Here is a 14,812-nt window from a genome sequence, read left to right on the forward strand (position 1 = left end):
CAAACTGTAGTGATGGTTGTGTGTATCTGAATATATTAAAAACCATTGAAGTGTGTATTTTAAATGAGTGTATTGTATGGTATATGAATTATATCCCAATAAAATTATTAAAAGAAAAAAATTTTAAACACATTTACTTTTCAGTGATCAATACCACTTTCTCATGAAATGCTTACATATGAGAAATGTTCCTGTGTCTTCTCACCTTAAATTGTTCCCTTTTGCTTAGAAGTCCTGCTCATTCCTCTGGCTAATAATTGCATCTGACAGAATCCCGTCAGTGTTTTTGCTTCTTCCTTTATTAGCCAGACTACTTCCAGTTTAAAGAAAATTTTGCCCTCAACAACCACTAGGGTTCCCTAAGGTATGGTTCATAAAGGAAAGGCAGGACAGGTGCTTGATTCTTTCTTTCTATTTATCAGCTTTACAGATAGTAAGTGGTTCCCTAGCGTGCAACAATGACCAGTGCTTTTTAGGGTCATTATGAACTTAGGGATTTAAACGCATGTGATATATTCTAACCCATTGCAGGTATTATTATCCTTATTGGTGCTTAAATTTTCCCATATTTGCCCAGTAGGAGCATTCACGTTGACTCCTGGGTCTTCTAGATACAACTCCAGTAATGTTTGATGACTTCTTTATTTTCTGGTGTAAAAAATTGCTCTTGGCTCCTCTTTTACATTTTCTGTTCCAGACATGAATTTACCATTTCTCCAAGAAGCCCTGGGGTATTTTAGAGACCACTACCTGGATGCTATGGGTGCTTATTGCTTCTGGTTTCGTCATTATTTCTAGGTCTTTTCAGCAGACAGATACAAGAAATATTTTTTAACATAAAATAAATTATGAATTCATACTGATACTTCTAATTCAAAAAAGAGGGTTTTTACTTAATTTCATTGATCTTAATCCGTACCTTTCTTCTACATCGAAATCTCATCTTAACACCAATTACTCATTTTCCTTATCCCCCACTAAACACACAGTAGTCCAAGTGTAGCATTATTAATGCTACTCTAACAATGTGATTAGTTGAAAATGTTAGAATTGTTTGAAGTTCTTTTTTGTAATGAGGGTATATGCCAAAATAATGAATAACCAGACACATTACTCTGTTTTCAAGTCACTTGGCATGATTTGTTTCTGGTGGTTATACCACCAACTAGACACACATTTAGGTTCTTTTTTTTTTTTTTTTTTGCTTTTTATTATTAAGGATATTTTATACTTCTTTTTAATAAGGTATAATGTATATACTGTACAATTTATCCTCTTTAATGTATAGTTCTGCATATTTTGACGAAAGCATAAAATCATGTACCCTGCACTAAAACCAAGATATGGAACAGTCTTATCATCCCCCCGAATTGCCCCAAGCTCCATTACCGTCAACCCCCACTCCAGTTCCCAGCAATTTGAATCTGTTTTTTTGTCCATGTAGTTTTGCTTTTATTCAGAATGTCATATGAATGGAGTCATATAGTATATAGCTTTTTGAGTGTGGATTCAGGATAAAAGTATTGCTTTTTAAAATTTAATTTTGTTTATAATGACATAAAATATTTACATGATTCCGCAGTTTAATCAACAGAAGTATATGTAAAGAAATTTGGCTTATTATCCTGTCCTCTTCACTTTATGCCTTTCCTCCCTCTATAGATAGCCATTTTTTTAACATAAATTTATTTATTTATTTATTTATGGCTGTGTTGGGTCTTCATCGTTGGGTCTTCATCATCGGGTCTTCGTTGCTGCATGTGGGCTTTCTCTAGTTGCAGCGAGTGGGGGCTACTCATAGTTGTGGTGTGCAGGCTTATTGTGGTGGCTTCTCTTTGTTGTGGAGCATGGGCTCTAGGTGCACAGGCTTCAGTAGTTGTGGCACGCAGGCTCAGTAGTTGTGGCTCACGGGCTCTAGAGCACAGGCTCAGTAGTTGTGGTGTATGGGCTTAGTTGATCCGCGGTATGTGGGATCTTCTTGGACCAGGGATCGAATCCATGTCCCCTGCGTTGGCAGGCGGATTCTTAACCACTGTGCCACCAGGGAAGTCCCTAGATAGCCATTTTTTATTTTTTGATATCTATCTGTCTACCAATCTCATATTTCCCTCTCTCTTCTTAAACAGTTAACATAATATGCACACTTTGCTCAGGTGGGGCATTTTAGTTTAAATTAATTTCAAGGACTCAGAATTAAAAGGGCTTAAGGTTAATAATATATTTGACTAGTCTCTAGTTTTAAATTGGAATTGTATTATAGGTTTGATAAAAAGTAGTAAATCACCCTTTTTTTTTCTTTCTTCCCTCCCTTATTTACCCCCAAATTTTGTTAGGGCCAGTGATGTGTCTGCTGCTGTGGACTTGGAGGGTGGTATTTGTGCTGCAGTTTAGGGTTGGCTAGGATTTCCCGAGCCCTCTATGTCAAAGTGAGCCTTGTGCAAGCTTATGCAGCAAAGAGCAACAGTTATTACTGAGTAGCTACTTGTGCCAGGCATATTCTAGACCTGGGGGATAAGGCTGGAAACAAGTCACTTTCTCTGACCTATGATCTTACAGTCCTCTGAGAAAGGAAGACAAAGGATGAGGGAATGTTTGCCCTGTGTAAGAGATGGGAGAAGCTGGGGGTTCCTATCTCCTGTGGGGTGGCCAAAGCTTGTCACAAGAGTAGCCAGATGAGGCAGCCACCTACCTTAAGGCCCTCTTTTGCCTTCAAATACCTCACTACCAGGCCTGATCGAAATTTCCATATCTGCAAAACTCATTCCTTGGGGCTACCATTATCTTCAGAAACTTTTGTTTAAATGTAAAAGGAAGGGGCAGCACAGTAATATATTAGATCTCCTTCCATTCTTGCCCAGGGTGTTTAATAGATTTCTAGAAGGTGGAAGGACCCTGAGGAGTATAAATAGAAAGGGTATGGGGAGGACAGCCAGGCGTTAGATTGTAATGAAGCTTAGTTAGCTAACATACAGAATGACAGGTAAAATGATCTCGATAGGTTGGGAGGATGGGCCAGGTATCAACAAGATAAAGTAATATATGGATAAAAGTACATTTCGAATTCTTCATTACAGATCTAAACATACACACCTGGCCCAGGAGTTGGAGAAGCTGGGGAAGATCCAGGGGAAAGTAGAGCAAGTTGCAGGCCCAGCTGCTGCCGCATGCAAACGAGGTGAGTGAGCAAAGATAAGCAGCAACCTGTGTGAGCTGCAAAATGGTTACTGCATCATTTCTGCCCAGCAAATCTCCCACAAGAATATTTCTTGTGGCTGACCCTCATCAGAAATATATAGGAAAGGGAATTCTGGAAAATGTGGTTCAGCTTAGTTAAGTTGACACATTAAAAAGACACCACAGATAGGTACTATTGTGATTCTGTGGTGGCAAGTAACAGACTCCAGTCAAGATTAGCTAAGGAAAAAATAACTTGCAAAATACCAGGAGTGACTCATGTAACGCGGAGCAAGAATGTAGCCAGGCCTCTGGAGGGCCTAGGATCAGGTGTGTCTTGCCATAGGCCTGTTTCCTCTGCCCCTTTGACCTTTGGCAAGTACAATATGGTCAGCCTACAGGTTCTAAGCTGTGTCATGGTAACTGGATGAGGCATCCCAAGAGGCTCAGCCTGTTTCTCTGTCTTTCCCTTCTTCCTTCTTCACTATTTCAATCCAGATATTGGTAAATGGACTTTGATTGGCCCAGCTTAGACTTCATGCCTATTCTTGGTCCAATCAGGATAACAGAGTCACACTATACAAAGTGGCTTCAGGACCAGGACCTGCCACTGTGAGGGAAGCAGACAGTTAAGGCGAGTTCACTCATCAGCTAAATTTGTTCTAAAATTTGTCCCTAAGCAAGGTGTTATACCACAGGAGATGCCTAGAGCTCCCTGTGGTTCTGGGTAGTGCCGTGCATCTTTGTTTTCCCCCTGTCTAGTCTTTTCCCTTTTCCCCCTTGCACCACTCAGAGCTCTGATACCCCAGTCCCTCCAGGCCTAGGAAAGCAATCAATGTGTGACCTCCTCACTCCCATTCTGAACTAGAACTATATGCATTTTTAGAGAAATAGGAAAGGGCAATGTAGTATTTAACCTAAGGGAATTAAGGGTAATGCCTGGACCCAAAACAACAACAACAACAGAACCCAGCCAACCAAACAAAACTCCGAAAACCTTTTTAGTAACTAGCCACTTATTTTGATTCTGAGTCAGACAAGCGTTGGATTTTGGAGAAACCAAAGGGGCAAAACAAGGCATGGAGACTGGGCCAGCAAGAAATCAGCATTGTCATTTGGTTTAGTCCAGATGGCAGTCCTGAAAAGGGTCCTAACATTGAGGCAAATACAAAGATACTATTCACCCTCATCACCACCAAATACTGCTTGTTAAGCAGTTCATTGTTTTGTCTTTACTGAACGATTGCGTGGAATGATGAATAGCTAGAAACGTTATGACCACTGGTTGGAAACCACCTGAGGAGTAACAAAATAAATTCTGTTCCTCTCTGTGAGCTGTGGAAAGACCAGGGTGAAAAGAACCAATTGTATTATCTGGACACTAATTCTTACTGATAATTCTTAGTGATAATTGTACTGCTAGTGTTTTCTGGCCTGTTTCTACAGGCCAGATATGCCTATTAAAGCGTTAACAACATGAGCAAGCTGTGAAGTAGATGAATTTTGCAGTCTGTGTCCTATGCCTCCAAACCCAACTCACTCAAGTGAGTTAAGTGCCTCCTATATGGTAAGCATTGTACTACTTTCTAAAACTCTCACTTAAAAAATAAACCCATAGATCCTTAGATTTAGACGGGATTTTAGAAGAGAATGAGACCCACTCTGTCTAGGACTCTCTTCCAGTGACATCAAGTGCTGTACATTCAAAGGAAACACCCTCCATCAGTGATCATCTCTGAATGATAAAAAGCTCTTCCATATATTGTGATGAAACTTGATTCCTGTTTCTACCCATGGATTATAATCTGTCCCATAGAGAACAGTCTCATTCCCACTTACACATCCCAGCCTCTTAAGGTTTGTAGACTTCCTTCAAGCCTCCTCTAAGGTGAGCATCCTCAGGGTTCTTGGCTGTTTCTTTGATATCACGTGAATGCTCTAGTTGCAACCGTTCCTCTTTGAACGTGATGCTGAGAACAGGACACGGCAATCCGTAAGTGACAAGTTCAGTAGGAGTGTTACACTGGGCTAGTAACATGCTCTGCATTTGTTTTACTAATTATTTTGAACATACTGCGTTTGAGTTAACTAAAACTCCAGGGGGAAGCCAGAGCTCTCCTACTCTACTCCTGCCATTGATTTCTTGAGTTCAAGTGTATTAGCATTATAGTCAAAGAGGACTCTATTAATTTCTTATTGCTGCTTATTAGCACGAATTTGTTATCTCACGGTTCTGTAGGTCACACGTCCCACCTGAGTCTCACTTGGCTAAAATTAAGATGTTAGCAGGGCTTCTTTGCCTTCTGGAGGCTCTCATGGAGAATCCATTTCTCTACCTTTCCAGAGCTAGAGACTGCTCACTTTCCTTGGACTCTGGCCCCCTTCCTCCATCTTCAAAGTCATCAACGTTGCATCTCTGTGCCTTTATTCCATAGTCACATCTCCTTTCAGCTCGCCTCTTCTGCCTCCCTCTTTCATTTCTAAGAACTCTTGGAATTACATTGGACCCACCTGGATAAACCAGGATAATCTATTTTAAGGGTTAGCAATTTTAACTCTATCTGCAACCTTAGTTCCCCTTTGCCATGTAACCTAACATATTTACAGGTTCTGAGGATTAGGATATGGACATATTTGGAGGGCATTATCCTGCCTACCATAAGGGCTACAGCAGCTCCAGAAACCATCTTCCAGCAAAACAACATCCAAAGATATGAGAAGGGTCATCTCTTTTGCATGTCCCCTTTTAAGAAGGAGGGGGGAAATTTCCTAAAACCTCTTTGCACCCAACATATTTCCCTCATCAACTGGCCAGAATTATGTCACATGGTCATTCCTAACCCAGTCACCGGGAAGGAAAATAACTGACCATGATTGGCTTGGGCTACTCAAGATGCATCCTCTGGGGCCGAGGAAGGCCCAGCCTCCCAGGAGGCAAGCAGGCCTCTGACGCCTGAATCAAATTGGGTTTCTGCTAACAAGAAAGAGATGGAAAATGGCTTTTGGGTATTCTTTATCCTATAATGTCACCATGTAATGGCTTTTAGTTATGACCTAGTTAACTGAAGGGGAGAGAGAGAGAGAGAGAGGGATGTTTTAAAATTATTTTTGCCTTTTCCCTTCTATGTTGAAGAGAGCACAGAGATGTGAGATATCCAGAGAAAAGCAAGAAAAGTATCAACATATTAAGTATATGGGTGTGTATCTGTAAGGGTTCGTCAGATATATATATCCCCAGCTCCCACAATAATATAAGGTCTCATACCTGTAACAAATCCCTTCATATATGTACATATATATATGTACACATACAGACACACAGGGATTTATTGTAGGGGTGTGACCTTATGTAACTGTGGGAGCTGGTCAGGCAGTCTCTATAATGCTGTCGTCTTCACATTTGAAGTTGGAGCTTGTGGACACAGAGCAGGCAGGGAAGGGAAGATGGCTGTAAAGTAGCCAGTGCAGGAGAGCAAGAGCAAACTGGAACCATAAGCACAAGTGGGATCCCACGAGGATGGACTGAACCCATTTGAATTGATTGTCTCTTTCTTTAACATGGACTGAATCTTACTTGGATTCCAGTATTTCATCTACTCAGGATTTGTTGCTACTCCTGACTTTTCTTCCCTACATTTGAACTTTTTCCCATTTAGGAACACTGGCAAATTTAAACATTGGAATAGGTAATGTGCATCGATTAGAGGCCTGTATTTTAAGGGCTTTGTTTTCTGGCAGCAGAAAGGGGAAAAGGGTAGTATATTTCAGGTATTATGTCAGGTGGTTCCCTTTGTTTTACCTTTCCTTTGCTGTGCTTATGAGTGATTTAAAAACAAACTCTCTGAGACATTTGTTTCTCTTCAATAAGCAGGAGCCATATATTATACTTTAACAATCCTGGTTACAGTTCATTTTAGGTTTGGCATTTCTTTTTGGTCACTGGATTGAAAGATTAGAGAGGAGTTTTGATATCCTCAGTATAAATTCTCTTGGTAAATGTCAATTATAGTATTTAAGGCTAAGTGGCTATATACTTAACTAGCAGTAATGGTCTCATGAGATAAATACTAGTAAAAAATGTAAAATTATGTTTTATAACTTTATTAACTGTTGTTATTTGTTTATTAATAACAGTACCATGTATAGCTTAGGAAGAATTTTGCATAAATTATTCATGTTTGAATTAAAGGGAAGATAATCAAATATACTGAATCCTCAGAATTTGTCTGGTGCATGTACGTGTTCTCATCTCACTAATCCACATTACAGCCCTATGGAGTAACTCCATGTACAGTGGAGGAAACTGTGCCTTAGAGTGGTCATTTATTTGTCTCAAGTTCTCTGAATTGTAAATGGTGGAGCCAGGATTTGAACACAGTTCTATGTGATTCTGAAGCCCATTTTTGTTGTTGTTGTTTAATTAAAAAATTAAGACTGATCTAGTAAGCTTAGGTTTCCTTCGTAAAGTTTGTTATTAATATACCATAAGATATACACTTGAACACACTGATTTAAAATTACATGAAACAGCGGGATGTCTGTATGTGTGTATATACACACATGTATACACATGTGCACTCATGATCATACACTCTCCTGTTAGGTAGAGTGATTATCTAATCTGACTCTACATTAAGAATAATAATTCTAAAAAAAAAAAAAGAATAATAATTCTACGTTAAAAGGGCATGGTGAAAAAACGGTGCTTTTCTTTCTTTTTTCCTTTTTCCTTTCTTAAAAGGGAATTACTTATAAGGTGTGTATTTACATACACGAACTATTATATTGGCATTTTATGGTGATATTGTCTGATGATGGCATTATTGCAACCATTATTATCAGCATTCTCATATAATTCTTTTTTTTTAATTAACTTATTTTACTTATATATATTATTTGTTTTTGGCTGCGTTGGGTCTTCATCGCTGCACGTGGGCTTTCTGTAGTTGCAGCGAGTGGGAGCTACTCTTCGTAGTGGTGCACAGGCTTCTCATTACAGTGGCTTCTCTTGTTGCGGAGCACAGGCTCTAGGCATGCGGGCTTCAGTAGTTGTGGCGCGTGGGCTCAGTAGTTGTGGCGCGTGGGCTCAGTAGTTGTGGCTCGCAGGCTCTAGAGAGCAAGCTCAGTAGTTGCGGCACATGGGCTTAGTTGCCCTGTGGTATGTGGGATCTTCCTGGACCAGGGATCGAACCCATGTCCCCAGTATTGGCAGGTGGATTCTTAACCACTGCACCACCAGGCAAGTCCCAGCATTCTCGTATAATTCTTATTTCAACTCTTTGTATTATATTTAGAATCTGAGAATGAAGAAAAGAACTGACTACCCAAATCATCTTTTTCAAAATTAATCTATTCACTCTTGGAAGTTTCCTTTCCTTGTCCTTCTCTTTGATTTTTTGTTCTGTTGTCTTCAATTACACAGGCCTTTGATACAATCAGTAGTCATTAATTTTGAATCACACTTAACAAAATTTACCTTGTAGATAGAAGTAAATATTTTAAGGCCATATGAATTCATATTGCTATTTTTCAAACATGTCCATAAAACGTGTTACTTTATTCTTTTTCCCTCTTATTCAGACACAAGCTAGCACTTTTTATATTCTACAAAGACTGAAACATGTTTAGATGAGAATGGACATGCCCATTTCTTCTTCCCTTTTGACATTTGTCTCCAGTGACGTCAAAAGCTCCCATGCCGACCTCTGTGAGTCACACATACCAATTTGGGATTGAATTCAGGCTAGTGTGTATTGGGGAATGGGGTTCAACAGTGACTTAGGAAAGTGAGGATACAGACCTGCTTCATTGTTTATGGAGGAAGGGAAGTTGGGGAGACAGAAGGAGATGGATTTTATGTGAGTTGCAGAATTGTGACCCCAAAAGCAGCAGTTTGAGGGTAACTCTTTTGGTTTCTCTTCTCCATCTGTTACATGCAAGGACAGAGGTACCATTGATACCCCAATCCAGTGTTCAGGGCAGGGACATCTAGCATCTACTTAAGAGAAGTGTGTGTCAGGCCAGGAACTTTCCTCACTCCCACCCCTTCATGCCATGAGGACTGTGGCACTGGATATTAGACTCTTTCCTTATAGACCCTGTTTCATTTCTAGTCTCCAAACTACCCAGGACTGACTTTCTTATAGAAACATGCAGAGATTCAAGATTTTTACTTTAAAAGAAGTTAATGTTGTACAATTGTGTATAATTTCCAGGATCGGAAATTGAATGTAAAATTGTTCAAATGACTTGTCTGTTCACAGCTTTGTCTATCTTTGGTGAATTCTTTGCCAACTATTTCCATAGCCACACTCCTAGATTTTGAAAACAGTTAATTTATCTAGGCAGGAACTTTTCTGCTAGCTTTGTTTCATGGCCAAATCATTCAAACAACTCGACTTAAATATGTTTTGGAAGCTTATTTATAATGAACAACAACAACAAAAAAGTTACAACTTGGCAATGTCTATTAAAATCTACTAAAATAAAAAAATATATAGTAAACTAGAATATCTAGTAATCACTATGTCAGGAATTTATTCTACTAAAATACTCTGAAAAGTATGCAGTGATACTACTCAGTAAAAGATTGGTGAAATAAAGGCATAAACTTAAAATGGAGCACTATTTAGCTGTTAAAGCAAATGAGATAGATCTATCTCAGCAACTGGAACTACAGCAACTGGAAAAAAGCAAGAGGCAAAGAGTGTATAATATGATCAAATTTTCATCTTAAATATCTACATTTATGTACAAATAGCGCACAGTTACCTTTGTATGTCTATAAGAAAGCTAAATAAAAACACTAAATTGTTATCCTCTGGGGAGATAGGTTTATGGGCCACATTTTCTTTTTTTGTTTTATATTTCAAAACTGTTTCAATTTTTAATAATTATCACGTGTTCCTTTTGAAATAGAAAACATACTTTAAAAATACCCTGTTTCTTTCCTCTTCACCCCTTTAAAACAAGTCAGGGGGCCCAGTCAGGGCAAGTATTGGGGTCTGTGATCCTAAGAGATCTGATGTATGAAGACTTGGGCCTCCTTTCTCAGTATGATGTTTTGTCTCAAGAGTCTTATCCTGACTGAACCATCAAGCCTAATTAAAAATGGAAAATTCATGGGAGGAGAGGCCTCCCTGCACACCCCAGGGGAGCCATTCTTTCCTGGTTCCCTCTGGATCCTTCCAGTTCATTAGCTAAGAAGGAGTTAGAGGAGATGTCTCTGGCCACAGCTGCTGCCTTCTCGAGTGTCACTCTGATCCGGTGAGCAAAACCCCCCGTGGGAAGCAGCAGGCTCTCAGCAGCCTGCCAGCCCAGCCCGCTGGCTGCCTCCGAAGCAGGCCTGCTGGCTAGGCCTACCCTCCCTCCGTCTACCCCCTCCTTCCTCTTTAAGCCACTGTGGTACGGATAATCATTAGGAAACAAGGGAATTGAGGGGCTTTATTCTTCCAGGTGGGTGTGCCAGGAGTGAGGCACTCAGACCTTGGGGATTTACTGTGGATATCCCAGGCCTGAGATCTTGGAGATGACCAGAGCCAGTGGCCCTATTTGGGTGAGGAACACTGTGTGCCCCCTGGCAACTGTACTCTACTCTGAGGGGTGTTTAGGAAAGAGAACCATTCTTTGCTGCTCTTCCCTGTGAACATGAGGCCCCCTTTGTGGGGATGCTCTCGCCCTCACTGTGGCCCAGGAGAAACCCAAGGAAGGACACAAGACTGAGAACAAGAATCTCATTAATTTGAAGGTGGCAGGCAGGATGAGTCACATAGCAGATAATGACATCAGGAACATCTGGAGCTGGTTCTGCTGTGGCGGCAGCCCGCCTGACAATGGAAATGAAGTAGGAAGATAGCGAGAGTCCAGCAGAAGACAGAAAGTTCTGCCCAGAAGGGTCCTTCTCTGCTCCTTAATTCCAGAAGTATGTTTCCATAGATCACGTTCCATCAAAGAAAATCGCAGTTTGGTCATTTCCTGACCATTTACACTAGAGTTTCTGTAGTCTTGGTTCTCTGCCCCCTCTCCCCTCCCCCTTTTACTGATATGATTATATTGACCACAGGGCAGGCAAAACCAAACTAGTTCTATGGAAATAGCCCCTTTTTCCATCTGAGGCCTAATCATTTGACTTTTTTATATCCTAGTAAATTTTTTGCTTTCATTTTTTAATAAGAAATCTTGCATATCTTGATTACTTAGATAATTGTAGTGCTTTTCTTGTGTCATTGTAAAATGAAGTATTTTCAAATCATATCTGTGTGTAGCTAATTCAGGTAGGGCAATCTCTGTATTTAGATAGAGATAAATTACACTAAAGAAATTACTGTCAGATTTTTTATTTTCTTTCAAGTCCAGGAATTTGCTGCTTGTGGTAGAGCCCACTGGAATTCACTAATAAATGTGTTCTTTCCTTCCTGGGCACAAAGCTAGACCTCATTTCTCAACCTCTTGTGCTCCTCTTCCAGGACTGACCCATAAAAGTCTCCTATCACCAAGTCCTACTCTCTTCTCCATTTGTCTGCTGAATGGAGAGATTCAAAGACTAAAGATCAGAATTACAAGATGGAAGAACCTGAACCCTAAATAACTTTGTGGAGCAGAGTCCCTCTAATGACCCACATTGGACTGTGCTATGAACAAAAAGTAAACTTTTAATGTTCTAAGCCACTGAGTTTTTTGTTTTGTTTTTTTTTTTTGCTACAGCAATGTCTCTTCTAATATCTTATTTAAATGAGCTACTTTAAAAAGAGTTCAGAGGTGCTTTCTGTCTACTTTAACTTATTTCCGTGATAGGAGATACTGCAGGAGTATTAATATTCTATGTTGTTAGGTCTCCATTTATAGGCAGAGCTAGTTCATGGCATCAGTAACTCTTTAAAGCAAGTTTTGTTTCTTTTTTTAAATAGCAATATCCTATGAAATATTTATGGACAAGCCCTCAGGCACTGTTTACATTGGAGTGCTGTTAGTTTCAAGGACAAAAAGTTGACTTTCCATGTAGCAAGACTAAACACAAATTAAAATACTCACTTTCTTCAACTGCAACATAGTGGCTGGAGGTAAGGGAGCATTGTTATTACCTCATTTCTAAGATGCCTTCCAGATACAATGTTCTGATCCTCTAAGTTTACTTGTAACAGAAACTGACTAACTTTTAGTAAAAGAAAAAAAATTTATTGAATAGATTTGCCTAGCTCACACAATAACAGAAAATAAGATCTCACAAGTATAGAAGCCATGGGATCTCAGTTGGAGTAGCTCATGGAAAGTCTCTTTAGCGGCCATCAGAATGATTCAGCTCCATTTATCTTCTATCTGTTCCTCCCTTGCCCAATATTCCATTTCCTGGCGGAGAGGGTCAGATGTAGATTGTTTACATGCCTACCTCTCAGCCAGGATAGGGTGTCAAGACTGAGAGACCCAGGAGTACCACAAGGAGGGTCAAAGGAGAGCACACCCAAATGAAAAGCAGGACTCCGAGATACCCCTTTAGAAACACAAAAGGTGGTAGCAGGAAAAGTAGAAGCAAGGTTAGATGGCTGTCACTCTCTTTTGCCTGATTGTGTCCTCTGAAGGATCTGGGTCCTCTTTCTTGTCTAATAAATATCTGAAAAGATGATACCAGGTCAACATATAGAACTTTTACAACTGAAGGCATTATTTTTGTAACTAGATGATTGAGTTACCAATCATTAGAATAGTAGTAGGCATTTATCACCTAAAATATTTTACTTTATTTAGTTGCTTATAATATGAATGAGACTCTTGGGCGTCTATTCTGAAAATGTGAGGTATAATCATTATAAGCACGTGGCACTGTGGGTAATGGCAGTTTTTAATACTATGCTTAAATTAGCAACATTAACAGGGTACAGCCAAATTGAATATTGTATCTTCAGATTGACAGCAACTTTTAAAGTAATTACTTCATTTTAGTAAGAAGCAACATTTGGGCTCATTAGCATCTGAGGTCAAAAGGACAGTGAGTAAATCATGTGAAGCTTGGTTATTGATTCTTGAATCACTGGGCTCTTAATCCATAGTATCGCTAGCTCCTTGTCTGGGTTACATGTGCTCTGTGAAATGCAGTTACATTCATTTTAAAAATTCTATTTGGAAATAATGTTAGACTTACAGAAGAGTTTCAATGATAGTACAGAGAGTTCCCATATACCCTTCACCTAGCTTCCTCTAATGTTAACACTTTATGTGTCCATAGTTACAGTCATTATTTGTGGTTAAACATGAACACAGTTATTTAGACTTAACAGAGACAGATTGATGCATTTAAAAACATGGGGTTTTGGATTCTAACAAACTTGGATTTAGGTGCTATATCACACTTACTAGCTACTAGACAATGTCAGACAAGTTACTTGTCTGTAAAAATGGGGTGCCTTCTTTCTTACAAGGTCCTTGTGGGCATAAAAATGGAATCATAAAGTTTTAGTACATGGTAGATCCTTAATAAATGTTCATTTCTTCCTGCACCTCTCATCAATCTTTTTGCCCCTCTCTAAACCTTCCTTCTCCTCCTTCTTTGTTCATATCATTGGATAATGTTACTTGTTTTCTGCTTTTGTGTCTGTCCCCAACCAGGCTGCCTTCCCAATCCTCCAGTTCTGGCATTTTCTGGTGCTGGGGGAGGAGATGGCCTTTTTGACCTTAGTATTGCCCAGCCTCTTGCCGATTTAGCTTTAACACTCACCAAGCTGAATTCGAAGTACAAAATGTTTCCACATCACTAACAAGGACATGGAGAAATTATAAGGAAAAAAATGAAACCAACTTTCTGTTACAAAATGTTTGTGAATGTATTGTGTGTGTGTGTGAGTGTGTATAGGTGTGTAGGGGGGCAATCAGACAATCAGACAACAATATAAACTCTGAAAAACAACTCAAACTCCCCTTCACTTTAACACTAGAAGGGATTCCTAGTATGTGAAGTTCAACACTGTGGATCCAAATAATCCATTTTAGCCAAGTGGGACTCAGATTCTTAAAGGGCTAATCTACTCTCTAGTCATTTACTCTGATGAATGCCCACAGGGAAGGGAAACAGTACAACACTGGCACCATTTCACCTCTCAAAAAAACCTGCTTAAAACCAGATGCTTGGTAGCCATATGACAGACGCTCCACCCTGAGGAGGGGGCTCCCCTCAGGGACCCAGGAGAGGCACGGGTGATTATGCTGTATGCTTGCTTCTAAGCCTAATGGGCAGGCTGGGAGGGAGAGATGGAGCCCTTAACATCTTGGAGGTGACACCCTCTGAGCCGTAAGTGCTCCAAACAGGATTTAGTCTCAGCTCAGCAGCTGTCTCATGGCTGCAGCCTTTTTTTGCCATATGGGGGAGCCGTATTTGGCATGGAATCGGGATCCTCAGGCTGGTGGAAACCCCATTATCTGTGTGAGAGTGTGGGTCAGAGGCCTAATTTGAGAGTGAGGGAGAGAGAGGAGAATAGGCACTGTCACTCCCTAGTTGCCTCTCTTTTTTAAAAAAATTTTAATTCCAGGGCTGTTGTTTTGGTCTCCAACCCACAATAGGAGAGGGGCATGAGTGTTCCTTTGTCACCATCAGGGACTATAATAAGGAAAAAACAATAATTAGGGTTGGGCTGGCAAGGAGTTTCTCCAA

The 14,812-nt window shown here is 40.0% G+C and overlaps 1 protein-coding gene across 4 annotated transcripts in view; it reads left to right on the top strand.

Moving 5' to 3' along the window:
• The window catches only part of AKAP6 (A-kinase anchoring protein 6), a 598,070-nt gene that overhangs the window by 60,742 nt on the left and 522,516 nt on the right, over positions 1-14,812 (top strand). For all 4 annotated transcript variants that reach the window (XM_029238347.1, XM_029238344.1, XM_029238345.1 and 1 more), the window contains one exon: positions 3,075-3,175. The gene's annotated coding sequence lies outside the window, so the exon portion shown is untranslated. The remainder of the gene's footprint in view (positions 1-3,074; positions 3,176-14,812) is intronic.

This window comes from Monodon monoceros, unplaced genomic scaffold (genome assembly GCF_005190385.1).
Source record: "Monodon monoceros isolate NGI ecotype Baffin Bay Population unplaced genomic scaffold, NGI_Narwhal_1 Super_Scaffold_21, whole genome shotgun sequence".
Lineage (NCBI taxonomy): Eukaryota > Metazoa > Chordata > Mammalia > Artiodactyla > Monodontidae > Monodon > Monodon monoceros.